At 37.0% G+C, this 13,069-nt stretch overlaps 1 long non-coding RNA gene across 1 annotated transcript; it reads left to right on the forward strand.

Annotated features, from left to right (window-relative positions):
• Positions 1 to 4,819: 4,819 nt before the first annotated feature.
• LOC144330630 (uncharacterized) lies at positions 4,820 to 12,598 on the forward strand. Its single transcript, XR_013396958.1, has 3 exons — positions 4,820 to 7,706; positions 10,729 to 11,027; positions 11,818 to 12,598. It is a non-coding gene; the product is annotated as an uncharacterized LOC144330630 (long non-coding RNA).
• The last annotated feature ends 471 nt before the right edge of the window (positions 12,599 to 13,069 follow it).

The raw sequence follows: 13,069 nt of genomic DNA on the forward strand, positions 1-13,069 counted from the left end.
AATTCAGACTCCTGAGGCTCTGAACACGGTGAAGCCAGATAGACATGGAATTAGAGGAGCAAATGACTATATATAGCACAAAGAAGGGGACTGAACTCCCTTCTTCAGCAAATGAAGGCTGATGGAGGGATTCTGGAGACCAGGGCAAGATAAACTGGTTCAAAAACAGCAAGTAGGCCAGACACGGTGGCTCACACCTGTAATCCCATTACTTTGGGTAGATCACTTGAGGTCAGGAGTTTGAGACCAGCCTGGCCAACATGGCAAAACCCTGTCTCTACTAAAATAAACAACAAACAAAAAGCCAGGTATGGTGGCAAATGCCTATAATCCCAGCTACTCAGGAGGCTGATGCACAAGAATTGCTTGAACCCTGGAGGCAGAGATTGCAGTGAGCCCAGATGGCGCCATAGCACTCTAGCTTGGGTGATGGAGTGAGACTGTCTCAAAAAAACAGCAAGCAGAATTGATACAGACAGTCCTAATAAAGTGTCAGAATAAAACACTGAGAAGAATAGTAGAAACCAGATGTTATGCAATGGAACATGAACCCAGCATTGAACAGGCGATTTTTAATGAGAAATAGAGGGTAGAGCCAAGAGAAGTTCTCTAAGACAATAGAGCTTGTTGTAGGGACTTTTTATAAAATACCTGCAAGTAAATAGGTTTATTTACAGGTGAAAAGAGAGCTGTTGAGTCTGCAGAGCTGGTTTTGACAGCTACAAAAAGGTCTAAGATATGATTTCTAACTTTAGGAACTCTCTAAATTGCTAAGGCAAACAGTGCCAGATGTAATTCAAGAGGGCGGTCCACCCCTTGGCACATCTTAGCATGTCAGGTCTCTGAGGACGCTCCTGTAATTGCCAATCCTTATCTTTGAAAACCATTTTTGAAACATTTCCAGCAACAATACCCTGACATTCTTTGGCACCACAGGCATCATGCTTGCAAAGTGGATATTTATGCAATTATATTTTATGCTATCCAAAAAGAACTACCAGTAAGTTGGTTATTGTGGATTTATTTAAGTTTTAATCAAATCCCTACACATAGGGCATGACTAGACATTTTATTTTCAGTCACTGTTAGCTCAATCAAGAAAAAGGTCATTTGCACAGGTAATGGTTACCCCAAAAACAAGTTTCCCCTTTCCCTCTGCACCATCATTTCTAGGCTTGTTGCTCTCCTATAGTACTGCTGCTCCAGAATTTTTTAATGACAAGAAATCAGAAACCCAACTCAGACTAATGGAAACAGGGAAGGAAACTGGGAAACACAAGACTGCAGCTGGATTGGAGTCTATCTTGATGCAGGGCCTGAAGGGCTCTGCCTTCTCTAGGTTGTTGTCGTCTTTGTTTGGCTCTTTTCTGTAGTCCCTCATCACGTAATGAGAATGATGATCACCTGCAATTCCAAACTCTCATCCTCCCACTTTACCAGCTCCAGGGATAAATATAGTGTCCCTTGCTGACTGATAAAACTTCCTGTGATTGTCCCCAAGTTGCTCTGTCTTGGTCTTCTGCTTACATTTGGTCTTGTGCTCAGTCTTGCTCTTGTGTGGCAGGAGTAGGGGTAAGATGAGGGGTGAGTAAAGATTCCATTAACTCATGGAATTGCTGTCTTTCTCTGTGTCTCCTTTTCTCTCTTTTCCATCTATCTGTCTACCTACCTATTCATCTATCTAAACATTGATATGTCTTTGAATGGAATACTACTATTCTGAATTATGTTGACTTTGAATTGAACTGAATGGCTGAATGGAAGAAAGGAAAATAAATGAAAAGACACAAAGGGCAAAGGTATGCCATTACTCTACCTTCATCCTGCCCAAGTTAACATGATACATCACAATTTCTTGGAGCATTCAATCTTGTAAGTCTTAGGCCTCAATCTTGTTCTTCTACCCAGTGGCCTAAGAGCAGTGGGATCTTGGATATAAATATCATAAGGCACCAATATCCATCTTGTTTAATTGTAAAATTCCTCCTACACTTCTTTATTCCTTCTGTTCTCTCTCACCTCCCAGTTTCACAGTTAACTTAGGCATGCAAACTTGTTCTTGCCAAGTGATTCAGCTCAGGGAAGCTGAAATATGTCAATGTTGCAAAAATAAATTTATTTGCAGTTTCATATCTCATCTTAAAAATTTATCTAAATGTTTCAATCTATTCCACATTATAGTGTGTTTATTTTAATATAAAATAATGTGTCCATCTGGACTTTAAGTAAAACTGGTAGTAGAGAAAGACAGGCCATGCTTTCCTTTGCTTTGAACCTCCCAGGCACACTGGTCTGAATATCTCAATCCAATAAACAAGGCTGTGTTTGGTGGCTCACACAGAAACCAAACACAGATAAGACCATGAAGATATAATCACCAGCTAAAAATCAATCCTATTGACTCCTGATCATTTTCATATTCACCGAAATTTTAGTTTCCCTGAGTGTCTTGACAATTACTGGAATTTCCGAAATGAGAGACTAGCAATTACAATTTTCCAAGAAGATACTTCCATGAGGTATTTCGAATTGTTATAATGTCCATGATGATCTTATGGTCTATTTATTTTTTCTCAAGTTGACATTTTCGAGTTGAAAAAGGCTTGTGTTTATTATTTAAAGCAAGATATTTCTGTTAAAGTGAGACACTACACCTGGCAATTTGACAGTGCAGTGCCATTAGCCAATTTGAGAATATAAGGTTGTTCAGGCTGCCAGAATAAGTGCGTGTGTGCTCTTGTACACTGCTGTCTCAGCATCATTACTACGCTGCCTGGGAGGAATGCCTTTGACCGGTGTTCTCTACTACCCCCTGATTCTGTGTGCATGGAAGGTCTACCTTGTCCTTTGTTCTCCTTGGCCACAGCTGGTGCAGATGTTAGAGACCGTGTCTTCTTCTGGAGCTGTAATAGCCTTTGAAGCCTAGCTCTTTTTCTTCAAAGGTTTGGCACCTGAGGATTGTTTTAGATCTCATGAGATCAAAGGATTTTTTAGAGCAGAGTTGTGGTTTCTTTAGCAATGTAATCCCTTTAAAAATTAGTAGGCTTTGGGCTGGGCACAGTGGCTCATGCCTGTAATCCCAGCACTTTGGGAGGCCGAGGTGGGTAGATCACCTGAGGTCAGGAGTTCAAGAGAAGCCCGGCCAAAATGGCGAAACCCCACCTCTACTAAAAACACAAAAATTAGCCAGGCACAGTGGTGGGTGCCTGTAATCCCAGCTACTCGGGAGGCTGAGGCAGGAGAATCGCTTGAACCCGGGAGGCAGAGGTTGCAGTGAGCTGAGATCACGCCATTGCACTCCAGCCTGGGTGACAGAGCGAGACTCTCTCTCAAAAAAAAAAAAAAAAATTAATAGGTTTTGGATCCTAAATTTTGGTGCCGTGTACCAGCAACCACTCATAAAGCTCCTGGCTAGGAAGAGTTCTCAGACCCCATGTGTTGCATGCATGCTCAGCGCCTCCCACCCCACCCCACTTTCATCCCCAGTCCCCTCTTTCTCAAGTCAGTGGCTATTTCTTTGAGATTCTCTGGAACTGTAGGTGGGAAGTCTACCTTCTTCATCTAATCTTTGCCCCAAATCACTTTATTCAACTGAGAGGTTTTATTAGACCTTTCCTTCAATGTCTTGTAATATCTCAGTTTTAACTATTTGCCATCTTCTAACACAGCAAAGCTAACTCCCATTTCTGTACTCTCAATTCCCTTTCAACTCTGCTTGGCTTATACTTCTCTAATATATATACATATCAGAGAAGATATGTATGTATATATTATATATTTTTATGTATGTATTTGTATATAATTTCTGATATATTTATCTCTGATAAATATATATTCATTTTTATATATTTTATATGTATATGTATTTTATAAATTTGTATACATACACATGCATATTTATGTGTGTGTATATATATATATACACACAAATATATATATTTGTATTAACCTTGACGAGGAAGTCAGATATATATATATACTCACACACACACAGAGTTAATACAAATATATATGTGTGTGTATATATACATAAAATATATATATTTTTTAATTCTAGCCCACATGGCTCTAAGGCCAAAGTAACATGTATCTTCACGACTCATTATGCCCCATTTTATTTTAGCTCATTTAAATTTTACATGATTTATTTTAGAGTTTGAGCTTACCCAATGGGAACAGACATTAATGAAAGTTCTCAACATGGGGCAAGTCTGGTTCTTGCCTAAGGAAAATTTTTCCTAAATGCCATAGAGGATTAGATCACTGACTGAAACATTTGCCAGGAAGTGCATCTGTGTAAGAAAATATTGTCATTCATTCACAAATTAATTTATTCATTCACCAAAATTTAATAAGTGCTTAGTATGTGCCAGACACTGAACTAAGCAAAAAAAAGCTATAAATAATTCATTCTTCCTATAGCGGTAGGAACAGATTGTATGCTTGTGGAGTCAAATTTATTATTATCCATATTTTTATGAATAAAAAACTGGAGTTTGATAAGTTACCTTAGATGCTGCTCTACATCCTCCACTTAGAATAGGAAATGATAAAGTCAATACAGGCATCCAGGGCTGTCTCACGACAGCAGCTACACTTTCAATTCCTTCGCTAAGTCAGTGAGGGTGCAGGTAGGAGCAGCTGATAGACGCAAAATGATTAAGTCATGGCAAGTTTAAAATAAGGTCTAGGCTGAGCACGGTGGCTCATGCCTGTAATCCCAGCACTTTGAGAGGCCGAGGCGAGTGGATCACCTGAGGTCAGGAGTTCGAGACCAGCCTGGCCAACATGATGAAACCCCATCTCTACTAAAAATACAAAAATTAGCCGGGTGTGGTAGCTGGTGCCTATAATCCCAGCTACTTGGGATGCTGAGGCAGGAGAATCACGTGAACCCAGGAGGCAGAAGTTGCAGTGAGCCGAGATCATGCCACTGCATACCAGCCTGGGTGACAGAGCAAGATGACATCTCAAAAAAAAAGGGGGGGGGGCTAGAAACAAAGACATGGACAAAGTATAGAGAAACACAGAGATGATGTAGTGCCCTAGTAAAAATTGAGCACCATTAACACTCACAGGCCTGAAAAGAAAAGGGAGCAATTACTGGAAGCCAGAGAAAGGATGCTACCTGACAGAAAATAAGAACTTTGGTCAGAGGTACAGCCAGCCCAATGTGACTCCACTGGGAGGGAGTAGAGCAATAAACATTCAAAACGTCTCTTCCTTTTGTCTCCTGCCATTGTTCCTTTTGGCCAAAACAAGTCAGAGCCTGATAGCTAGGGAGTCTATTGATGAGTTAATTTTTATAGTCCAGCCTCCTGAATAACAGAAGAGAGCAGGAAGAGGAGAAAGAAAGGTGAAGTTGAGGGGAACATCAGACGATATACAGGGTAAACAGTGGAGTGGAAAGTCTCTGAGATGGTAAGGAAGACAGCTAGCATGACCACCTTAAGTAAGTGCTGAACTTACCTTATTCCACAGCATTTTTTGGAAAATGGTATTTGTCAAGATTTTACAATGGATCCAACTTAATTTTCACAGAAGCAACACTTTTATGATAAATATAACTTTGCTTCATTAATATTTAATTATTTTATTATAGTCATAAGTGAACTGGCATAAAGAGGTTCGGGAACATACACATTTGACCCTTAACACATGCATCAACAAGTGATAGCTGAAGCCTGCAGGCATATCACAGGTGTGGTATCCTGCGATGTCAATAGCCAGTGAGATGGTCATGGTGGTTTATCCAAATGATGACGCATGTTGGTGAAACCAGCAAATCCAATTTAAAGGGCTGGGAAGAGTGCTTCTAGTGGCATTTTTGTGTGGAGCACCTGGCTGTTTTTGCTTGGCACAAAGCAAGAACAGTTAAGTAGAGAAACATTTATCTGGCCAGATTACTCAGTCATTTTTCCTAATTTTTTCTTCCTCGAGTATCAACAGCCTTCAGCGTCTTATTGGAGCTGTCACTGGTGGTTAATATCTGTGTGGTTCTCATGTCTGAACATTTCACAGGTCAGCACCTCCTCTACTGCATGCTCAGTCCATTTTAACAGATCAGTTTTGCAGGCAACATAAATGATTAATGGATCTTGTGGGGTAACCTAGCAGCTTGTTTAATGTTTCTGACCTAGGTGCTTTAAAACTCATTAGTAGTACCTATTGAAGCTTTTCTAATGGATTTTAAAATAGATTTCACTACTGTTAACATCATTCTGCTCTTATGAGGTCTTCATTTTCATGTACCTTGTTTATATGTTGTTAGTTGTCATTGTTAGTCACTATCAAAAGACTTACATTTTTTAAAAAGTCAATCTGCATTCAGGGTGACAATTTATCATGTTCCATTTAGAAAAGAATGACATTTAGTACAAAGTTACATGTCTAGGCAATGGGCATTTGGCACAAGTACACATATTTTAAAAGTAGAATTTCTGTTTTTATTATTTAAAGCCAGGTCTACACTTAGATGGTGCCCTGGCCTGTTCCTTATAATGGACATTGATTATTCTCGTTCAGCACATGTTCTTCCACGTGGTTGTGATTAGGCTGCAAACCCGTTGTTCTGCCTCTCTTTTTCATGGGTGGGGACATGCCCTAGGCTGGCCCGTCAGATAAACTATTTTCACCAACCACCGTGATTGGTTCAAGAATGAGCATGCTACTCAATCATATGGCCAATCGATTTCTTGGAAGGTTTAATATATGGATGACAGGAGAGATTATGTAGCTTTCTTCGTCTGGGATTACAAACAATAAAGGTGATGGAAACTGGAGCTGTCATAGACACTCTTCCTTCATACACAGTGGAAGCCATCTGCAGTAGGAGAGCGTAGGAATAACTCAGAAAGACAGGCTCATAATTTAGTGCATAAAGAAAAAAATGACTTTATTACCATTCCCTTCTCTGGTGGATAGTATAAAATCTAGGATCTTCTGCATTCCTATATGACTGGTTTTTTTTCTTTTTTTTTTTTTTTTTTGGAGACAGTCTCACTCTGTCTCCCAGGTTGCAGTGTAGTGGCCTGATCTCGGCTCACTGCAACCTCTGACTCCTGGGTTCAAGTGATTCCCCTGCCTCAGACTCCTGAGTAGCTGGGATTATGGGTTCCTGCCACTACACCCCGCTAGCTTTTTGTAGTTTTATTAGAGATAGGGTTTCACCATGTTGGCCAGGCTGGTCTTGAACTCCTGACCTCGTGATTCGCTTAGCCCGGTCTCCCAAAGTTCTGGGATTACAGGCATGAACCACCATGCCTGACCCTTATATGACCCTTTTATGCTAGTTTAGACTTCAGTCTTTGGGGCTTTAGACATCTCTTAGCTTACGAAGGCCAGGAAACCTTGATGGACATTCTTCCAAGACTGCATTCTGTGGGGAAGAAAAACTGAGGTTACCAAAAGAAGAACGAATTAATGTAAATTACAGGGAAGAAAACAAAAAAGAATTAGAAAGAAAGGAAAATAAAAGCCATAAGCAGTAAGCCTCTAAATCTAGATTGAAAACCAAATTGCAATCAATCTTGGTGATTGCCTAAATAATTAAAATAGACAAAAAACAAACAGTAACTTTTTTAAAGACTTATAAAGTCGTATGCTTTTAAATTTCAGGATTCCAAAAGGACCGATGATATCAACAGCCAAGAAATGTTATAAAAGGTCATTCCAGGAAGTTGGATGCATTAACAAAACAATCTTAAGTGAGTAAATGGAATTGTCCACTGAAAGGAGACAATTTTATGATACACTCATATTCTTAGCTGTGGAGTAACTTTGAAAATACATTTGTGGTAAGAATTTCTAAGAACGTTATCACTAAAGATGACAAAGTATGGCAACGTTAATGTGATTCCCCCACTACATAGTAAAGACAAATCTTTCTCTATATTCATACTTAACCACACTGCATTTAAGGAAATTTTATTACCAAGAGAAGGCAAGTTAAACAGAGAAGATCCAGAAAGAAATAAATGCATAGGGTTAGACCCCAGGAAAAGTGAGTGACTGCCTTACACATCCAAAGTTATTAGAAAATAAAGCATTTCACAGAAAGGTGTCTGGATTGATGGAAATTTCCCTATTCAGTGACCAAATTCTTAAATGATTTTGGAGGAAAATTTAATAAACTGAATTACATTGCACTCACTTTTTCAAAATACTATATCAAATAGAAAAACATTTTTGTTTGTTGACATGATTATTATGAATATGAATTATTGTATCATATTATGAAATAAGGCGGCCCTGAGGACTTATAAAGTGTTTGGAGTTTTTCACTGATCCCAGGTAGCTACGCTTTCAGAATTTTGTGTCTGAATTTTAATATTCTTTTTTTCTTTTGCTTTCTTCCTGTTGAGTTGCCATTTATCTCTTCCTGTTATTGCTTGAATGCCTCAATAGCTGGTTACAACATTTTGGTGCCCTTATTTGCTAAGAGGCATTGTGTATAAGCTGGAGTCAAGGAGTGAAAAGTTAAAGCCACCTGTGGTAAAGTTTATCGGCTTTCTAAGCAGCACTATTTGCCAGCTATTTCAGATCCTCGTAAAATCTAATTTTCTCTCTCTCTCTCATTAGCTCTAACTCATTTTTGTGTATCACACTTTGCCCTGCATACAGAGGCAGCCTCATGTTTGATGTTAACGTGTATACTATTGCATGTGTGCGTATATATAGTACATATGCATACATGTTATACACATACACATATAGTGTAAGGTATAATGTATGTAGTATGAAAAAGAAAAAGAGTTGTTGGTTTCTGATTTAATAATAGAAAGTTATACCTACATTTATATACTTGATGATGTAGCAAGGAGACTGAGAATGAGAAAAATAAAGAAAAAGACTTCAATACAGAAATTTTAGATGAATGCAGTACTAATATTTAAATTCTGAAATTTCAACTATAAAAGAATTTCAATGTAAGGGTTTAAAATTATTTTGAAAAATGTTGGCCTATTTTATGTTCTATAGTACTTCCAAATCACATGGACTAAGATGTTTCAGCCATAAAAATGTAGTGCCTTGGAGCAAACAAATGACTAACACAATTGATGATATTTAGAGAATTTCCTTTAGATGATAATCATGACTCACTTGAAGCCAGAAACCAGCCGTGTTTATCTTCATCTCTTTTGCCACATCTAGCCTAGCATTGCACACAGAAAGAAGATACTCAAAAAAAGGCTATTTGAAAGAATGACTGTCAGCCTCGGACAAACTCCAAACCTATAGCTGGCTGCCTGGCTAAATAGATGAATATATGCATGGATATATAAATAAATATATTAGGAAAAAATTCTTCATTAGCTATTCAATCAATTATAAACAAAAACACTTCATTCCTTCCAAATATATTTATAGTCATTAAAATACATAGATCAATAAGAAAGTCTATGCCCTGAAGAGGATTACAGTTCCTTTGAAGAATGCAATATACATTATGATATCTAAAGCTTGCTTATTTCTGTAATATTCGGCATTACAGCTACTTAAAATGTCAAATAAAACTGAAGTGTATAAAATTTTATAATTTTTTTTATATTTATTACTTCCTTTCATTCAGAATGGTTGATGTAGTTTGTAAACTCTAAAGTACAGTTTCACTTCTCCTAATTATTTTCTGCTTTAAAAGACCAAAACCCTTATAAAAGAGATAAAATATGACTTGGCAAAGGTTATAAAGTCAATCTTTGATAAATCTAAACTTAAATATATTTCAGTATTTTACATTCAGAATTAAACCTCTGTTCTGCTCATTCATTCGTGTATTCGTTCACTAAGTGCACTGATAACTCCAGTGCATTTTTAAATGATGACAAATTTGTGCCAATGTTTTCTTCAGTAACTCTGTACATTCTGATTTTGTGAATAATTGGATTCAAAATCTTCATTCTTTTATTCCAAGCTATTAGATATCTGATTACCACAAAAATTCCAATGATCAAATGGTTCTATTTTTAAAACAAGTAAGGCAAGAAGTGCAAACGTTTACGTGGTTAGGCTCTATAGTCTTAAGAAACTGTTATCAAAATGAATTATTAAATAATAAAATTTATTATTCCCTAGAAACTAATAAGTCAAGAGATGACAGTTGTACTTTCCTGTAGTAACAAATATTTTCCCAAGCATAACATTAATCTAACTTGTTATCTGTAGTTTAATATCTGTGTTCTCTACGAGACTCTAAGCCCACAAGAGCAGGGAGTATTAATACGGTTTGACACTTTATGCTCAACACAATACAAAAGTGTCTAATCAACCCAACAATAATCAACCCAACAAATATTAGTTGAATAGAATAAAACTGAATAGGTGAAGCAGTGTAGAAGTCCCTTCATTTGTTAAAAATATAATAAGAAACTGCTACGTGTATGGAAAATTACAACTGTATCAAAAGAAATTAACTAAAATCTCTGTATATTTTATATATGTATTATGTATGTATAAATATGGATATAAATATATGTGTGCATGTGCTCATTTTGATGCCATATCGACAATGTCATAGAGTTTGAATGCTGAGAATGCAATAGTAATAATGGCAATAATAAAATAATATAGATAAAAATGTATTGAGTCCTAAATACGTGACAGGAACTATGTGCTTTACATGTATTAATTTATTTAATTTTCACAACTGCCCTAGTAGGTAAATACAATTTTATCCACATTTTGCAGAAAAGAAAACAGCCTAATTCTTTTTTTTTTTTTTTTTTTTAGACACAGTTTCACTCTGTCACCCAGGCTGGAGAGCAGTGGGGCAATCTCACTCATTGCAACTTCTGCCTCCCGGGTTCAAGTGATTCTCCTGCCTCAGCCTCCTGAGTAGCTGGGATTACAGGCACGCACCACCATGCCCAGCTAATTTTTGTATTATTAGTGGAGACACAGCTTCACCATGTTGGCCTGGCTGGTCTTGAACTCCTGACCTCAAGTGATCCTCCCACCTTGACCTCCCAAACTGCTGGGATTACAGATGTGAGCCACCATGCTTGGTTGGAAACAGCCTAATTCTACAGGTACTATAAAATAAATGGAAAGCAATGTCACCTTTATAGTTTAAACAGCTCCTCATATATCTACAGAAAAGGAAGGAAGAAAGGAAGAAAAGGAAGGAGGAAAAGAAATTCCTGTCCAGAAATTGTTAAATACACATCAGTACAGATCAGTCAGTTAGAAATTTGGTTGTACCACCTGTTACAGGAAGACAAGGAAGTATAATTGGGTGTGGCTCTGTAGTATATACACTTTAGTGTATGCCACTGATGAGTAATTCTTTTTAACTTCAGATATGCTTTTTGTATTGTACAGAATGGACAGAAATGACTTAGTAAGCAGAAAATGGCAAGTTGCTGTTATTCCAAGATTCCAGATAGGCTAAAGAATTTCACAGAATCAAGCTAAAATTAGGAATAGCAAATGGAAAATAGAAGATTCTGTCAGGAAAAGGTAAAGCAAGGTGGATATATCCATTGCCCTTTATGAAATGAAAATTCAGTGTCTCCTGATATAAAATAGAAATCAAGTTCTGAAGGTGACTAACAAGCCAAATAATGGCAATAGCTGGCAGTGACCAGTTTCGCATGCCATCTTGAGGAGAAAATAACATTGAAGTATTAAATATAATTTATAGATACATATATAATTGGTATAATCTATAATAAGTTTATTTTTATATAAAATGAATCGATATAATTTCTTGGTCTCTTCAAATAAACTAGGTGCCAGGTGGAGCACTTTTCATTGACCACCTAATTTAAGACTCCTAACGCACTTTAATAATGTGTTATCATTTCCTCCTTGTTATAGGTGAGGAAGTGGAAGTTAATAAGCTATCCAAGCTTACACATCAAAGCAGAGAGTGTCATCTCAACATAGACAGAACCCATCTGATTCTGGTATCCACACTATTTCACTGCTCCTTACCCTTTTTTTGGAAGCTAAGTTGCATTTGATAAGGACACATCAGTAGCTGGCCCAAAATCAAATATTGTAGAAGTTGAGGAGGAAGCGTGGAAATAAGGCAACAGATGACTGACATTGGTGGGGCTTGAGCTAATAAGAGGCCCACCTGGAGCTGTGTGTGACCATGGCGCTACATGTGACAGCCATTTGGGAGATTGAACTGCCAGAACTTCACACCCTTTAGATGTACAGTGATGGTAAAGGGGGGAACAAGGCTAACCCTTACCTCCTTGGTGTAAGCCGTGAGCAACTGTGCATGCTAAAAAATGCACAAAGATTTTGGGAAGTGGATTATTAATATTTCTAGTAAGAAATTGTTGAGTTTGAGATACCCATTCAGTTGGAGATGCCCAGGAGGCAGATAGATATGAAAGAGGGATTAGTTCCATGGAAAAGGATAGTGACAGTTGTAGCTCCAGGTAGTGGTGGTGGGAGGACGAGGGTTATTAAATGTGGCTAAGTATGTATGGAGTGGAAAAAATAGAAAACTAAGGAGAGGAACCCTAGAAATCACCAATATCTAAGGAGCTCTGCCATGCTTCCTAAGGTCAAGGCTTGATTTCTTCAAGATACTCATAGCTCTATGATCTTAATTATTGAACAGTTTTTATAATGATAAATTATGTTTGAATTCCAATAAAACATTATTGGATAAATATAATATATAAATATAATAAATATATATGTAATATATTAATACAATAAATATATATCATATAGAAATTATATATAATAAAATATATAAATATAAACTACATGGTATAAATAAGTAAATTTAATATAATTTAATGTAATAAATAATGTGTATATATATAATAAATATAAAATGAGAAAATAGGTTATCAAAAATTACACTCTTATAGACTTGACATTTATGTGATCACCCTACTTATTAAGTGACTTTGTTAAAATAAAAGTAGAATAATGCTGTGTACTTAGTTTGTGTTAAAATTTTTATTTGCACCTACCTAGAGCCTTCAGAAAAAGTGCCGTCCAGCCAAAACTTTGGTGTTAGCCCAGAGAAACCCACTTACAACCTTTAAAACTGGAGGATAATAAACTTGTGTTGTTTTATGTCACTGAATTTGTCATAATG

Source organism: Macaca mulatta, chromosome 8 (genome assembly GCF_049350105.2).
Source record: "Macaca mulatta isolate MMU2019108-1 chromosome 8, T2T-MMU8v2.0, whole genome shotgun sequence".
Classification (NCBI taxonomy): domain Eukaryota; kingdom Metazoa; phylum Chordata; class Mammalia; order Primates; family Cercopithecidae; genus Macaca; species Macaca mulatta.